Below are 14,457 nucleotides of genomic sequence, written 5' to 3'. Positions count from 1 at the left end.
AGAAATGTTAGACGGTATGGAGTTATCCGACCCCCGAACCATCTGAAAGCAGCTCTATACAGTGGTACCTTGGGTTACATACACTTCAGGTTACAGACGCTTCAGGCTACAGACTCCGCTAACCCAGAAATATTACCTCGGGTTAAGAACTTTGCTTCAGGATGAGAACAGAAATTGTGCAGCGGCCCCATTAGCTAAAGTGGTGCTTCAGTTTAAGAACAGTTTCAGGTTAAGAACGGACCTCCAGAACGAATTAAGTTCTTAACCCGAGGTACCACTGTATAGGGAAGGTTTTTTAAATGTTTGATTAAAATTGACTGCGGAGAGTTGGGAGAACCCTCCAAAACAGATTGGGGGGGGCATGTGGGGAGAGGAGAGGGAGAGGATGTTCCTTTGCACAGCCAAAAATCATTGCACTGGTGGTTTGATTTTGCTGGACACCATGCAATATTTCCTCCTTTTTCTGAGGGCAAGGAAGAATGCTAAATTTCCTTTGATGTGAAGAGCATCTTGTTGTTTCCTTCCATCAACACCAAAAATACTGGGCCTCAGAGCTGCATAAGCAAGGCTCTGAAGAATAGCAGGCATGAGAAACTGATGGGAAAGCCCTGCTTTTCTGTATGGCTTTGATGTTGAGTGAAAGGGGTTCTATAATGGAAATAAACGCTGCTCTTGGGACATTGAAGTTCTGCGATAAAGTTCAATGCAAGGTGAATGAATATATTGTGAAACATGTCAAAAGAAGAACAGGAGAAACCAGCCCCATACGCCATATCAAAGAGAACTACCACTTCCTAGAAAGAATGTTTGAAAAATACTGGCTTAAAGGATATTCCTATTAGCATCCCTTTTGCTCCCAGTAGATTCATTTCCTGCTGAATCTGTGATCTAGAGGATCAAAGTTTGCATTATGTCAGGAGCTGCACTTGCATGGATTCCAGAATACTGGTGCAAGCAGTCAATGCCTGAGTTTCCTCCGGTGTGTAACTGTTCTAACCAAATTACATATTCCTTACCACTGGTTTCTGATAGTTCTGCATAGCTAAAGTCCCACAATAATGAGTGACTATTATTTAAGCGTCCTTTTTGCTTGGTTTCAGCATTTGGGTCAGAGTCCAGTTGCTACGGGACGCAGGTGGCGCTGTGGGTTAAAGCCTCAGCGCCTAGGACTTGCCGATCGAAAGGTCGGCGGTTCGAATCCCTGCGGGGGGTGCGCTCCCGCTGCTCGGTCCCAGCGCCTGCCAACCTAGCAGTTCGAAAGCACCTCCGGGTGCAAGTAGATAAATAGGGACCGCTTACCAGCGGGAAGGTAAACGGCGTTTCCGTGTGCAGCTCTGGCTCGCCAGAGCAGCGATGTCACGCTGGCCACGTGACCCGGAAGTGTCTCCGGACAGCGCTGGCCCCTGGCCTCTTAAGTGAGATGGGCGCACAACCCCAGAGTCTGTCAAGACTGGCCCGTACGGGCAGGGGTACCTTTACCTTTACCTTTACCAGTTGCTACAGTGACATTGCAGCTCCTTGCCCTTGAGTAAGGCTATAAAAAGACATTGTGCAAATGCTTCGAAATTAGCAGTAATTAAACCAGCCCACTTTGCTGCTCTTACATCTCTGCTCTTAGTCAGCCATCCCCCTCATTGTCAGGGCTCTGGAGCAAAGACCATTGTAGCGCTCTGCACAACTGAATCTCCCTTTTCTCCGTATGCAAATGGTGCCTTCCAGGCATCCGCTATTCCCTAGGGAGTGCAAATAGTATTCATCCTGAATTCTATGCATTGCAACCCACTCTTAAGAATGCTGCAGAAAACTAGGCCCCACTGAAATGGATGGCACAAAATGTATGGGATCAGGTAGATGCCAGTGCCTCGTGTGTGTGTGTTGCTTAGATCTAGAACTTGACAGATGATAATTTACAGCGGGGGGGGGAGGCAGGGGGAAGCAGGGGGGGAAATATTGGCTATTTCGGTTGTGCATACAGTGGTACCTCGGGTTACATACGCTTCAGATTACATACGCTTCAGGTTACACATTCTGCTAACCCAGAAATAGTACCTTGGGTTAAGAACTTTGCTTCAGGATGAGAACAGAAATCGTGCTCTGGCGGCGTGGCAGCAGCAGGAGGCCTCATTAGCTAAAGTGGTGCTTCAGGTTAAGAACAGTTTCAGGTTAAGAACAGACCTCCGGAACAAATTAAGTACCACTGTACTTAGGTTTAGTTACAATTGGGCATGAGCGAGAAATATTTTTCATTCTAAGGGTCACTGATTCAGATTTTGGTGCTTATAGAAACTTAGAATAGCCCAGATGAGTAGTCAATATCCCTCCCAAGAATGCAGGGAGAGAAAATGTGTTTCATCCTCCATTACCTTCTTTAAGAATCCTCACTAGCTTTCAGAGCGTATTGTCAGGTTTTCCATTAGATTTTGTTTTGGAGGCCATTCTATTATTGCCCAGTAGCAATGCTGGAGTCAATGAGTTCCGCAGGTCAATTCTACGATAATTACAGCTGTATTTTCTTACGTTTATTTTCTTGAACAGTTATCCTGGTTTTCTGCACCCTAACCCGGAAGCATGCTCCGTGTCATTTTAACTGTACCAGGGCAAAAACAGACGGAAGGATCTTTGAACAGTTGCTTTCAGAACGGTAAGCAGCGTGGTTTGAGCCCGAAGTAGCATGCAATCCGTTCTTTGCTTTCACCCACGCAAACTGCAAACGTAATATTTTTAGAATGCCCACGTTAAAGGCTGTGAGAAGCTTTCATTTGGATATTTGCATCTTCAGTAGCAAAAATACCTCGCTGCCCTCTGCTCGATTCCTTTTTCGAAAAACAACCCAAACCCCAAACCTCCTGCCAATTTTAACATCGCAATGGGTTTCTATTTTGCGCGGCTGGGGCAGAAAGTGCTCTAATCGGAACCAACGGCGTCCCTGGCATGCGGCAGTGGAATGTGGGAGCCCATCTCAGCCCAGAAGTGGGTGTTTACGGGGCAGCGCCCTAATGAGCTGTCTGTTCTTCCGGGGCGAGAAGCGCCACAGTTGGCTCCTCGTCGGCCCAAACCCTGAATGGTGCCAAGGCGTTGATGAGATTACTTGAAGAATGCAAGGCGAAACCCCGCCTCCTTGAAAGCAGCCAGTAAAACCCGCCGCCTGGGCGGAATCTGGGTGGGACTGGCGGACTCTTTCCTTTGTCGCTGCATTGAGAGAACTCACAGAATGGGAAGGGAAGGAGTCTTCTCGAGAGGCAAGTGTCCGCAACTCTGAAATCTATGGCTGGGGCAGTTTGAATATACCTGGGGATGCTTCCAGCTTTTTAATGTCTATATGCAAATTAATAATCTTGAGAGCCTTTCTGCATTTTGCATTCTGTCCTTCAATCTTTGTGGAGTTTGATTCTCACTCGGATGGTTTCATGATAGCGAGGGGCTATTTCTTAAAGGTTTCATGGCTCTGCTTTAATTATGTGTACAGGCTGCGAGTTCTTGTAGCTAAGTTGTGGAAGTGGTCGGGCTTCTTTGCAGCAGCTTCCTCCAAGCTTTTCCAGCTGAGTTTTCAAATCTGGGCTCGTGAGTTGCAATTATTCCTTAGCTTAAAATGCCTTTGCTTTCTTCAGACGCTGTCCCCGGCCACGAAACGACGGTTTGAATGGTTTTTAAAGGTGCTGCGCGTTCCTCGCTGGCGAAATGAGCAATTTTTTTTGGGGGGGGGGACACACTTTGGCAGGACGGGCGATTGCAGAAGCGGGGGTTCTTCTAGAATGGTGTGGTCATCTGATCGAGCCGCACTGCAAAGAATGGGAAATATTGCATGCGTTTTGTGGTGCAAATCCGAAGTAATTATGGAAACTGTAAATCGCTAAGCTCAGGAAGAGGTGCAGTAAAGCTGGTTCGGGATTAGTTTGTTGCACTGAAATCCTGACTCTGCTGTAACAGGGAAGCGTTCTCCCGACTCTAAATCATGCCTCTTTGCCTTGGCCAGTTTAAGCCCACCTTTCGGGTTAAGCACCTTTGCCTCAGTTCATCCGGGTGTACTGCGATCGCACGCGAAAGTCTTGCCCCAGGGTGACGGGTGCCTCGACTCGCTCTCCTTGGTGCCGGCCCGCCCGCCCGCGCCGCATCTCCTTTTTCTACCTGTCCGAGAAACATGGCTCGCTGACATCATGGAAACACCCGGCGGCTGCCCGCGAAAGCGCGAGCGAACGCCGCCTTGGCGCTGATCCGTCTGGAGGTTCCCCTTGGTCAGCGCCGCTGTCAATCAACCGAGACGATTCTTTGCCGTCTCCGGAACCTCCCTGGGAGGAACCAAGCTGGGTCTGGCCGAGAGGCTCCGCCCCTTTGTCGCCGCCGAAGGGAGTAGCAGGGAGCAGGCAGGTAGAGCTGCTTAGAGGGTGCATCTTTGTGTTTGTCGCTCCCGCCCGCTTCGTTGTCGCGGCTGTCTGCCTGTCAGTGGCTTCTCTGACTCCTGGCTGTGCTTTGGCAGGTTGCTCAGAGGTGAGGAAAAGCCGCTTGGATCTCGCTCCCTCCAAGCCCTGCCTGCGGTGGGGGCACAGCCGTGGCTCGGAAGAGCTTACTTTATAGCCCGACTGATGCTTGCGATCGCTGTCAGTTCCCAGGTAGGAAGAGAGCTGAGTTTCCAGAAAGCTTGTTACTTGTTCTGCTGTAGTTTCCCCCTGGGTTTTCTTTGAGGGGCGGGAGAGTAAGCAACTTTCCAATTGCATACATCGATTTACTGCTCTTATTCTGTTCCTCTCTGGTTTTCCTCTGCAATTTGGCTTGTGTGAACGCTCAGCTGTTATGTAGCTTCGTTTTATAACTACATGCATTGACACTTTTAGCCATAAATATGCCACTGGGGAGGAGAGGAAGAGAAGGGTGTATGGCAAGTTGGTTTGGGAAGATTAGTGATGCAAATAAAAGGACTCTCACTATTGTTTTGTGAGCTTCTACTATCTTCTGGCTGCTAACTGCCAGAATACAGTACTGGGTTAAGGAGACTCTTTGGGTCAATCCAGCAAGGACATCCCTACCCTTTCCTTTCCCCATCTTCACCCAATGGTGGTATCTTACTAGGTTTGGGGAGCTGTATGCTACCTTGCAAAACTCTTATATTCTGCAAATCTTATATTCTGTGCACAATTTTTTCACTTGGTTGCTGGAAAGGTTTGCAAAAGGTTTTTTTTTAAGAGCTTGATAATTTGTCTGTGAAGTTATACGTGACATGAGAAATACTTGCATTGTTTCTTCCAGTACTGAGCTAAATTAGAGAAATCTCTGAGAGAGGTCTTTGCTCAATATCTGGCTGCTACTTTTTATTTTTCCAGAGTTCTGTGGATTGATTTGTTGAAAGCTTGAGTACTTTTTCCACCGATGGTAGTTGGCCCTTCAAAAGAGCTTGTATTATTTCTGTAGTTCTTAGGAGTTTTTTTTTGTACTGGTATAGTTCCTGTGGTTCTCAGCATCTCAGACCAATACAGTAATATCACTCTGTGTCGAGAAAGTACCTATTTTCTCCCACAGCAGGCTTGGTGTTGGGCAGCTGGTTTCCTGTGCAGAATTTGGGAGTCTGTGATGATAGCATAAGAGGCTCTGGTCTGGATGATTTAAATAAGAGTCGCTCCATATAAAGGCATTCAAAGTATCAAGCTGGAAGTTCAATGTCCCTGCCATCTGCAAGATACACAGGAGTTCTCCATACTGATTCCTGCTGCCCCAAATAATACACTGGTTCTATCAGGATCACAATAAGGGTGGCACTTTCCATGTTGGGTATTGTAACATGAACTCTCCAGGCCCACTGGTAGTATTTATGAGGAGTAGTAGCAATAAACCACATCCAACTGTGGTTCAAACTGCCATTTGGATGCAGCCTAATCATTGCTTTCTTATCTTTCTTTGTGATGCTGTGCAGCAAGCATAAATGAGTTCAGATCTTCTGAAATGTAGAGTGCAGCTGCATGGTTCCCCTGTTAGCCGTTAACTGGAAATAAACTCATTAGCCTGAATAGGCATGAGCAGATGTCCTAGTTTGCTTGCATTCTCTGAAACGATTCAGATTCTGAACATCAGTCTAGTCATCTCTCATAAAATCTATTGCAATCCTCAGTGGTGCTGTTAGAGAGCAGTATTTGATGTTCCTGTATTTGTTTTTATCCCTTCAAGAATATGTCTGTAGCAGCTTGAAATGGAACTGCAATGTTGAGGATTTTTAATACAATTTTTTTGTTTTGTTTTGTTTAATTGTAAGAGTTTACTTTGTACCCTGAAACATTTCTAATTCTGGATTAGTTGATGCATTCACCATGTATTGCTTACTACATCTGGGGGTTGAATTCTGAATTTCTGGGAGGCTCTTCAGCCTCCCAGGGAACTACCACAAATCTTGCCTTCTTGCTGTGTGCCTTGGAAATGGCAATAGACAACCAGCTGGCTGTTGAATGTAAGCTCAGAGATCCTGAGAATATCTGCACTTTTGCAGATATAGCTTGTGGCCTCTTTAAGACCCCCCCCCCCCCCAGTTTGCATCAATGGAAATTTCTTCTTTCTTGATCACTTCTTAAGAGAGGGGAGTAATTAAATCTAGTTTCTTCTGGACACAGTGCTACTGATTTCCTGTTTATTGGGTTCAGAGAAAGCAGCCAGGACTATATGGTCACTGCTGTACCTCTGCATACAGTGATGCAAACACATTGGTGTCAAACTGTCAGCAAAGGACTAGCAATTTTAATGCTAGGCCCAAACTGGTCCTCTGGTATCTCAAAAGTTTTCTTCTTCTGCAAATGGGGCTTCCATTTTTCTGTTTCATTTCATGGGCACTTCATGAATTTGTTTCGGGTGTAGCTTCTGAGCTGGCTGAGGGTGGTATGTGTGTGTGTTCATCTTTCTCTAGCGCTCTGCAGCTTCCCTGATTGCCCACACTTTCTGATCTCAACAAACTCTAATGGAGGATTTGCCTCCTGATGTCTTCTCTTGGGCCTCAGTTGAGGAAGGGCTCAGTGGTAGAACATCTGCTTTGCATGCAGAAGGCCCCAGGCTCCATCCCAGGCATCTCCAAGCAGAGCCCCCTGTCTGAAACCCTGAAGAAGCACTGCCAGTCAGAGTAGACTATACTGAGATAGATGAACCCAATGGTCTGAGTGTGGGCACCCAAGAAGGACGTACAGTGCAGATCCCCAATGAGGTTTGTAGAATGTACGAAAGGACACTCCTTTGGACCACCTCAGAAGTACAGGTGGTATGAGAAAAGCCCTGTACTCCATCCACTGAATTTCTTTCTCTCTCATATACTCACATACACTTTGAGCCTTTTCAATTGCACTTTCTTTTCTCATTCATTGAGAGAGAAGCGGAAATAACATTTCTGATGTTCTTATTAGTGCTGAAAATTTGACACCAACCGCAGTGGTGCTAGTAGCAACCATGTACTACAATTAGCCGTTCCCATAGTGGTTCCAGACTGTTTCTCGCTATCATTTTTTAATATCATTTTTAAATATTTGCTCCCCGCACCAAGAGAAAGTGGTGCCAGGATTCCTGGCAGTTGGCGCCCTTGGAAACAAATCTGCAGCTCAAAAAGAATGGGTCTGGTGGTTTTCCTGTAAGTAGTTGGCTCACACATGCTATGAATCAGGGGTCAGCAAACCTTTTCAGCAGGGGGCCACTCCACTGTCCCTCAGATCTTGTGGGGGGCCAGACTATATTTGGAGGGGGAATGAACGAATTCCTATGCCCCACAAATAACCCAGAGATGCATTTTAAATAAAAGGACACATTCTACTCATGTAAAAACACACTGATTCCCCGACCGTCCGCAGCCCGGATTTAGAAGGTAGAAGGTGATTGGGCCGGATCCGGCCCCCGGCCTTAATTTGCCTACCCATGCTCTGGATTGTGAACTACTGTATATGAAGTTGTGGGAAATTAGTATCCCTCACTGAATCCTCCTTGAAGAGCCCTATGCATGTGGGAATGCGACATCTTAAAACAGAGAGACAGATGAATATAGCCAAGGTGGGTAGAAGGTAGATTGGGATTTACAGGCAGATCTCTGGGTGATCTGTAGTAGACTGCCAAGGATTTTAGGTCCCTGATGGCTTTAACAGCAGCAGCAGTAGCATTTCCCCTGCCCTAAATTATACTACTAAAATGAAAAAAAAAGCTTGGAATAATCAGGACTGGGTATATGTGTGGAAGGACTATGAGCTCAGTTTATGCATCACAAATTACTGGGTTCTGAATTCCTTAATTCAAGGCCTTTTCCTTGCAAGTTGGATGGATCTTGATGTTGTAGTAGCATAACACCTTGAGGCAGCCCTGTATAGGGAAGTTTTTAACGTTTAATGTTTCATTATGCTTTTGTTTATGCTGGGAGCTGTGCAGAGTGGCTGGGGCAACCCAGTCAGATGAGCAGGGGTACAATTATTATTATTATTATTATTATTATTATTATTATTATTCAATCACATATGCTTGTGTGCTTTTCATGGCTAGCCCAAAACTTTTCAGAATGAAGAGTCTGATAGTCAGTGCTATTTTTCCAGAAAAAGAGGTGCTGGAGGAACTCACCTTGTTCTCTTATAATGGCAATGACACCCACCTGAGAGGTGCAGGAACTAAGTTCTGTATTTAATGCATGAGCAATGACTTAACAAAGCATAAAGCCTGTGACGATCTTGAATCTATTTCTAGTTGCGCTTGGAACTATTTAATACTGAAACCAATACAGTAGCGCCCCAATTATAGCATTCTCCACATTACCAGGTTTACTCTCTTGTTTTTTGTTTTCTATATAAGCTCAGCAGCTCAGTGTAACTGGCCAAAGAGCTCTGTTTTATTGATTTTGGCCAAGGCTCTCCACTCAAGTTCTCAGACACATTTCTACCTCAAGGTAGAAAAACCTTGCATAGCCAAGGTCTTTTTTACTTTGTCCTCCATTACCTGTTTCACTTGTACGCTTTCTAAAAAAAAGTTGGCTGCTGGGTCATTTTCTCCAACCTGTTCTCCATCTCCTTCATTGGGCTGTGCTAAGTGCTTCTGGTCCTCATCATGGCCCCCAGACACAGATTTCAGGGACCCCATTTTGCAGGACAAACCAAAGGCAGGCTCCCTGAGATAGAGCTGGCAATTGTGCCGCACCAAGGCCAGTGAAGTTGTTTTGGTGCCTGAGGCTGAAAATCCCACAAGCACCTTCCCCACTTCTTTGGCAAGACAATAATAAATTGAATAACTAACAGTGCGCTGCCCTTTCTGACACCCCAAACAACTGCCTGAGGTGAATATCTTACTCTGATTAACTGTGAAATTGTGTCCTAGATAAGTGAAGATACACGATACATGGAAGGAGAAATACACCCCTTGTCTTAGACCTGGAAATAAGACGCCCCCATGTATAAGGCATGTATTTTGGGGGACTCAGATTTAAGAAAATGTGAGGAGATGGCCAAGAGTATAAGACGCCCCCTAATTTTCGACATTATTTTTTTTTGGGGGGGGGGACCTACTCTTGTACATGGAAAAATACGGTAATTTCAGGCCATACTTGTCCCAGTGCTGTATGAATCTGCCATTTTTCATCCAATAAAAATTACCCTTTTTTTGGATACAGTCTTTCGTAGCCCCAGCTTCTGCTTTGTGGCACTGTGTGGTATCTTGGCAGGCTTCAATGTGTGTAGGTTGAGAAAATGCTCAATAAAAAACCTCTGTTACTCCTCTCAGTATGAATGGATGCAAGGAAGAGGAGATTGGGCGGGGGGGGGGGGGGACTTTGCAGGTGTGGTAAATCCTTGGTTTCCGGCTACTCTCAAAGTACAGGAAATATGGATGAGGTTTGTCTCTTTAAAAAAAGCTTAGCACATTCTACTAACACTTTTGTGAAACAGCTTGGAAATTAGAATGCTATTTGTAAGTACTTAAGGGTTGTTGGTGTGTGTGTATGTGTCTTTTTAGTTATAAAAATAATGCTTTGTTGCCTCAGTTGAAGCTTCAAGAATACTTGTAAAAAGAGAATAGTTGTAATGTGTGTATTTTTAAAATTTGAATGCATACTTTCTGAGAGTCATGGAAAATGATTTAGATTTTTTACAGCAACTGTAACAACCCCAGTTGTCCAAAAAGAATGGCATTCATATACTATAAATGGATTTTTAAGGAGAATATGCATGTACACACACATACACAATATTTAATGTCCATTTTCAGGGTGCTATAATGGAAGATAGCATGAGTGACACTTGGTTATGTATTCAGTCTACAGACAGATTCTGATTCTACTGAGGGTCATGGTGATTTTGCTTCAGTCAAACATTTGAATCCTATAATTCCTCCAAGGATCGTAGGCATTCAAGTAGTTATGCCAGGGGTAGGGACCTCTGACCCATGAGCCAATCTTGGCTTGCCAGGGGGTTCAATTTGGCCTCCCAGGCAGTTTTCACCAAACCACACTCACCCACCTATCAGCTGACATATCTATGGATGGATGAGAGGACAGGGTTTAATCCTGCATCTGCTGCTCTGCCCATTTCCAAGCAGGGAACAGGATCATGCAGCCTAGGCAGCAGGATCGAATCTCTGGGCATCAGTTGATGAGTGGAGATTAAAGATCAGCATGAGATTGGGAATTTAGAAGGGAGTAGGCGAAACTCTCAAAGACTTCCCATGCAAGCCTCTTCCCTTCCAAATTCCCAAACTCGGAGAGTTGGCGGAGGCTCCCTACTTCTGTTCTAAATCCCCAATTTCACCCTGATCTTAAAACGTGTGTATGAGGGAGACTCCCAAAGGCTTTTGGATGCTTCCTTCAGCTTCCCTTTTAAATTAACTGGGCTCACAGGACTATTGGATTAAGGTAGGGTGAGAGATAGTGACTTTGCCCTGTGAGCTTCATGGCTGAGCAGGAGTTTCCAGTCATAGACCTGGAACAGACCTCAGCAGCCTTCTGATGCAGAAAACCCATTCTTTCAGCATCCTTGATAGGTGATTCTCCAGACCTTGCTTTGATACTTATCATACATTGAAAGAAAATGGCTTTTCTCCAGTAATCCTGGGAATCGTAGTTTAACTCTTGCAGATCTCTAGCACCCTTAACAAACACAGTTCCCAGGATTCTTTGGGGGAAGTCATGTGCTTTAGATGTGTGATGCGTGTCAAGTCTCTTTCCAAGTCTGAATCATAGCCAGTCTACCACGTCACAAATATTTGTTATAGCTCAGAGAACTTGACTAGAACCAGCCTGGTGTTTCAGTCTTACGATTCCAGGACTTGCTTGCTGATAAGTACATTTTCTCAGGTGCCCTTCAGTTATGGTCCTTGAGTACATGGGACCCACTTTTTCTATGATGTGTCCCCATGTGATTTGCTTTGTCCTTGTGCGATGGTGCTGTGAAAATCAGTTCCTGCATGGCTGAGGTTGGCAGCTGAAGGGCACCTCCATAATGCACATAGTTTATATTTAAACTGTAAGCTTGCTTCTTGTTAATGCAGTTGTTGCTTTTAAAATCTGCTTGGTCTTTATTTTGCCAGCCAGGTGTTTGGTTATAGGATATGTTTAAACATGGGAATAGCGGCGATTAGATAAATTGCAGTGAAAATCTGTCATTTGAGGTAGGCAACGTAACAGCCAGTGTGTATTTCTTTAATTTGCGGTTATCTCCTCAATTTGTGGCTACACTTCGAAATGCAGCTAAAACTTCTGAATGAAAACTCTCAGTTGAATATATCACTATAGATATATTCCCTGAACTGCACATGCTTAAGGCAACAATCTGCAGCCGCTTAGTTTAGTGCAATCCCAGCGACTTTAATTGAACTGCTCTGGAGTAAATGGGTTGTCGATTACAGCCCAGTTTTCTGGAGCTGCTTGGATTTCTGGAATACAACAGCAGTTTGTGCTGCCAACATTCTCTGTTAAGCCAATGATCCAAAGCCATATGTCTCTGGCAGTGTTCGAAATTAGCTAGGTGCCAGGATTGCACCTAACATCTCCACAATTTGGAGGTGCGTGCCTGGGGATCATTGGATCTGGACCGTTTTCACACACTAGTAACACATCCTGTAGAATTCTATCCATGATATTTTATCTGCACCATCAGAATGAATTTCAGGAACTAAAATGCTTTTTCTGTGCAGCCTGAGCAGGATCAGTGAACAACATTACAGCTAATTGTTGTAGCTGGTCTTCACCCCACCCCACTGCCCTGCTCACATGTTGTGAAGACTATTCTTACAGTACAAATGGTCCGTGTCACCATTAAGAAAAAGAGGTAGGAATAGGCCAAGATATATTGTGGACTGTCCCTGGATTAAGAGACTTTTCGAATTCTCAAAGCTGTAGCAGCATAGTGGATTTAGAAGCTGACATAGGAAAGGGTTGCTTGTCTTCTAAACAAGAAGGCAATTTGTCAGCCTGCAGGCACATTGCATTGTTAGACTCTTACTGTGGCTGAAGCCTGATCTACCTTGAATTAGGAAGTCTTGGCAAGGTTTTATTGCCTGTGTGTGAGAGAGGTCAGCTAGAGATCTTTGCATGCCTTTGGTATACTTTTGAGAGATCAAGGGTAGATCTTTTTGCAAAATAACTTTAGCAACTGTCTTCAGGTGGGAACAGTATCTAAAGGTTTTGTATTTTCTTGTGAGCTCCAGGAGCTGTGCCTTTAACTGAAAAAAGGGCATAATTTGGAGAAATGCATGTGGCTGTTTATAAAAGTTCTTGAGATATGATTGTGGCGTAAGCAATTGTCTTGCCTAACCACAGTTTGGCTGCTGGATGGCTGTATGCCCCCTCCGAGATCAGACATGCCTATTAATACAGGTATGCTGGGAAGCAGAAGTAGGAGAGAGCTATTATTGTCCTCAAATCCTGCTTGTAGGTTTCTCAGAAGCATCTTGTTGACCACTGTAAGATATAGGGTGCTGGACTTCATAGGCCTTGTGTCTGCTCCAGCAAGGCCGCTTTTATGTTTTTAAGCTTGAAAGATGAATTCCAGTTTCTGAGGGATTACTGTACTGGAGGAATGCATAAATGCAAGAAAGAAGCTAGCTTGCGGCAACCCTGCTTTTCATGAGGCAGCTATGATTCAGTAAAACAGGTTTATTGTTTTCACTCCAGAGGATTCTCTTGCAACAAGTATTGTCCTGTCCTAGTCAAATTATTTTGACCATAAGAGCCTGCTCATGCTTGCTTAAAAGCTGATAGGAACCCTAGTTGATAAATTTAACCAATTACCATTTTAAAGCTTTATTATTATTATTATTATTATTATTATTATTATTATTATTATTATTATTATTTTATTTTATGTATATGCTACCCATCTGACTGGGTTGCCTCAGCCATTCTGGGCAGCTCCCAACAATATTAAAAACACAATGAAAACTTTAAAAACTTCCCTATACAGGGCTGCCTTCAGATGTCTTCTAAAAGTCAGATTGTTGTTTATTTCCTTGACATCTGATGGGCGTGTGTTCCATAAGGAGGGTACCACTGCCAAGAAGGCCCTTTGCCTGATTCCCTGTAACTTCACTTTTTGCAGTGAGGGAACTACCAGAAGGCCCCTGAAGCTGGACTTCAAAATACCTATGTGTGCATATGTATGTGTTGCTGTTACATCTTTGGCATGAGAAGGAGAGAGGAAAAGGGAAGAATTCTCCAAGGCCACTGTATGAAAAACCCCATTAAAATATTTTAGGTAATAAAAATTAACTATGTGAAAGCCAGCATCCCGCTTGGAAGGAGTCCCGCCGTGTTAATTGGTGCTTGCTCTCAGGTAAGTTTGCCTTGCGGCCATCTTCCTTTACAAAGGGTATCAGACAAATTCTATCAAACTATTTAATTCTGCCCTGCCCCCCCCCCCACTTCATTAGTTTTTCCACAGAGCAAGAGTAGCCAGCTGAAGAAGAATAATGTTGACATCTTAAAGGGGAGGCAACATTGATGGACTGCTCATTCCCACTTACAATTAGTCTGGCAGTTCAGTTTTATTTATTGAGGTGGTGAGTTCCTCCGTTTGTCTGATGAAAGACCATCTCTCTGCTGTATAAATAGACATCTCGTGGCAGGGATGGAGGGAGAAGGAGAGAGAATATAAAAGTGATTGGTTGGTAGTGTCTGCCTGTATTTTATAGGTTGTAAAATTTGTGGGAGTGTCATTGTGTGTGCACTCTGATTAATTTTAAGATGCATTAATGTGTTCCACAGCTTTAGTTTGTGCTGAACATCACGGCTGACTTCGCTCAATATTGTGACAGTCTTGCCAGGCACCTTGTTTTAAACGTTTCAGTTTAGAGCTTGTTTTAAAACAAAAACTTAGCTTTCCAGCAGACATCTTCTCCAGAATCACATTAAATAGGGTGTTGATGGCAAGATTATCAGTGCTGGTGATACCTTCATTCTCTCATGTGCATTATGCTTCTGAGAAGAGAGCATCAATTGGGAAGATAAAATCCCAGCTACTGTATACTTTTAGTTTGGATTTT

The 14,457-nt window shown here is 44.3% G+C and overlaps 1 protein-coding gene across 8 annotated transcripts in view; it reads left to right on the top strand.

Annotated features, from left to right (window-relative positions):
- Positions 1 to 3,121: 3,121 nt before the first annotated feature.
- Positions 3,122 to 14,457, top strand: part of OSBPL3 (oxysterol binding protein like 3) — a 93,650-nt gene continuing 82,314 nt past the window's right edge. For 2 of the 8 annotated variants that reach the window (XM_083705629.1, XM_083705632.1), the window contains exon 1: positions 3,123 to 3,239. The gene's annotated coding sequence lies outside the window, so the exon portion shown is untranslated. Of the gene's footprint in view, positions 3,240 to 4,468; positions 4,608 to 14,457 lie in introns of those variants that run through there. The other 6 variants (XM_083705630.1, XM_083705631.1, XM_083705627.1 and 3 more) reach the window with 5 other exon arrangements.

The sequence above is a fragment of the Podarcis gaigeae genome (genome assembly GCF_964106915.1).
Source record: "Podarcis gaigeae genome assembly, chromosome: 12".
Lineage (NCBI taxonomy): Eukaryota > Metazoa > Chordata > Lepidosauria > Squamata > Lacertidae > Podarcis > Podarcis gaigeae.
Note: the sequence above shows the minus strand (reverse complement) of the source record. Positions and strands in the feature narration are given on the sequence as shown.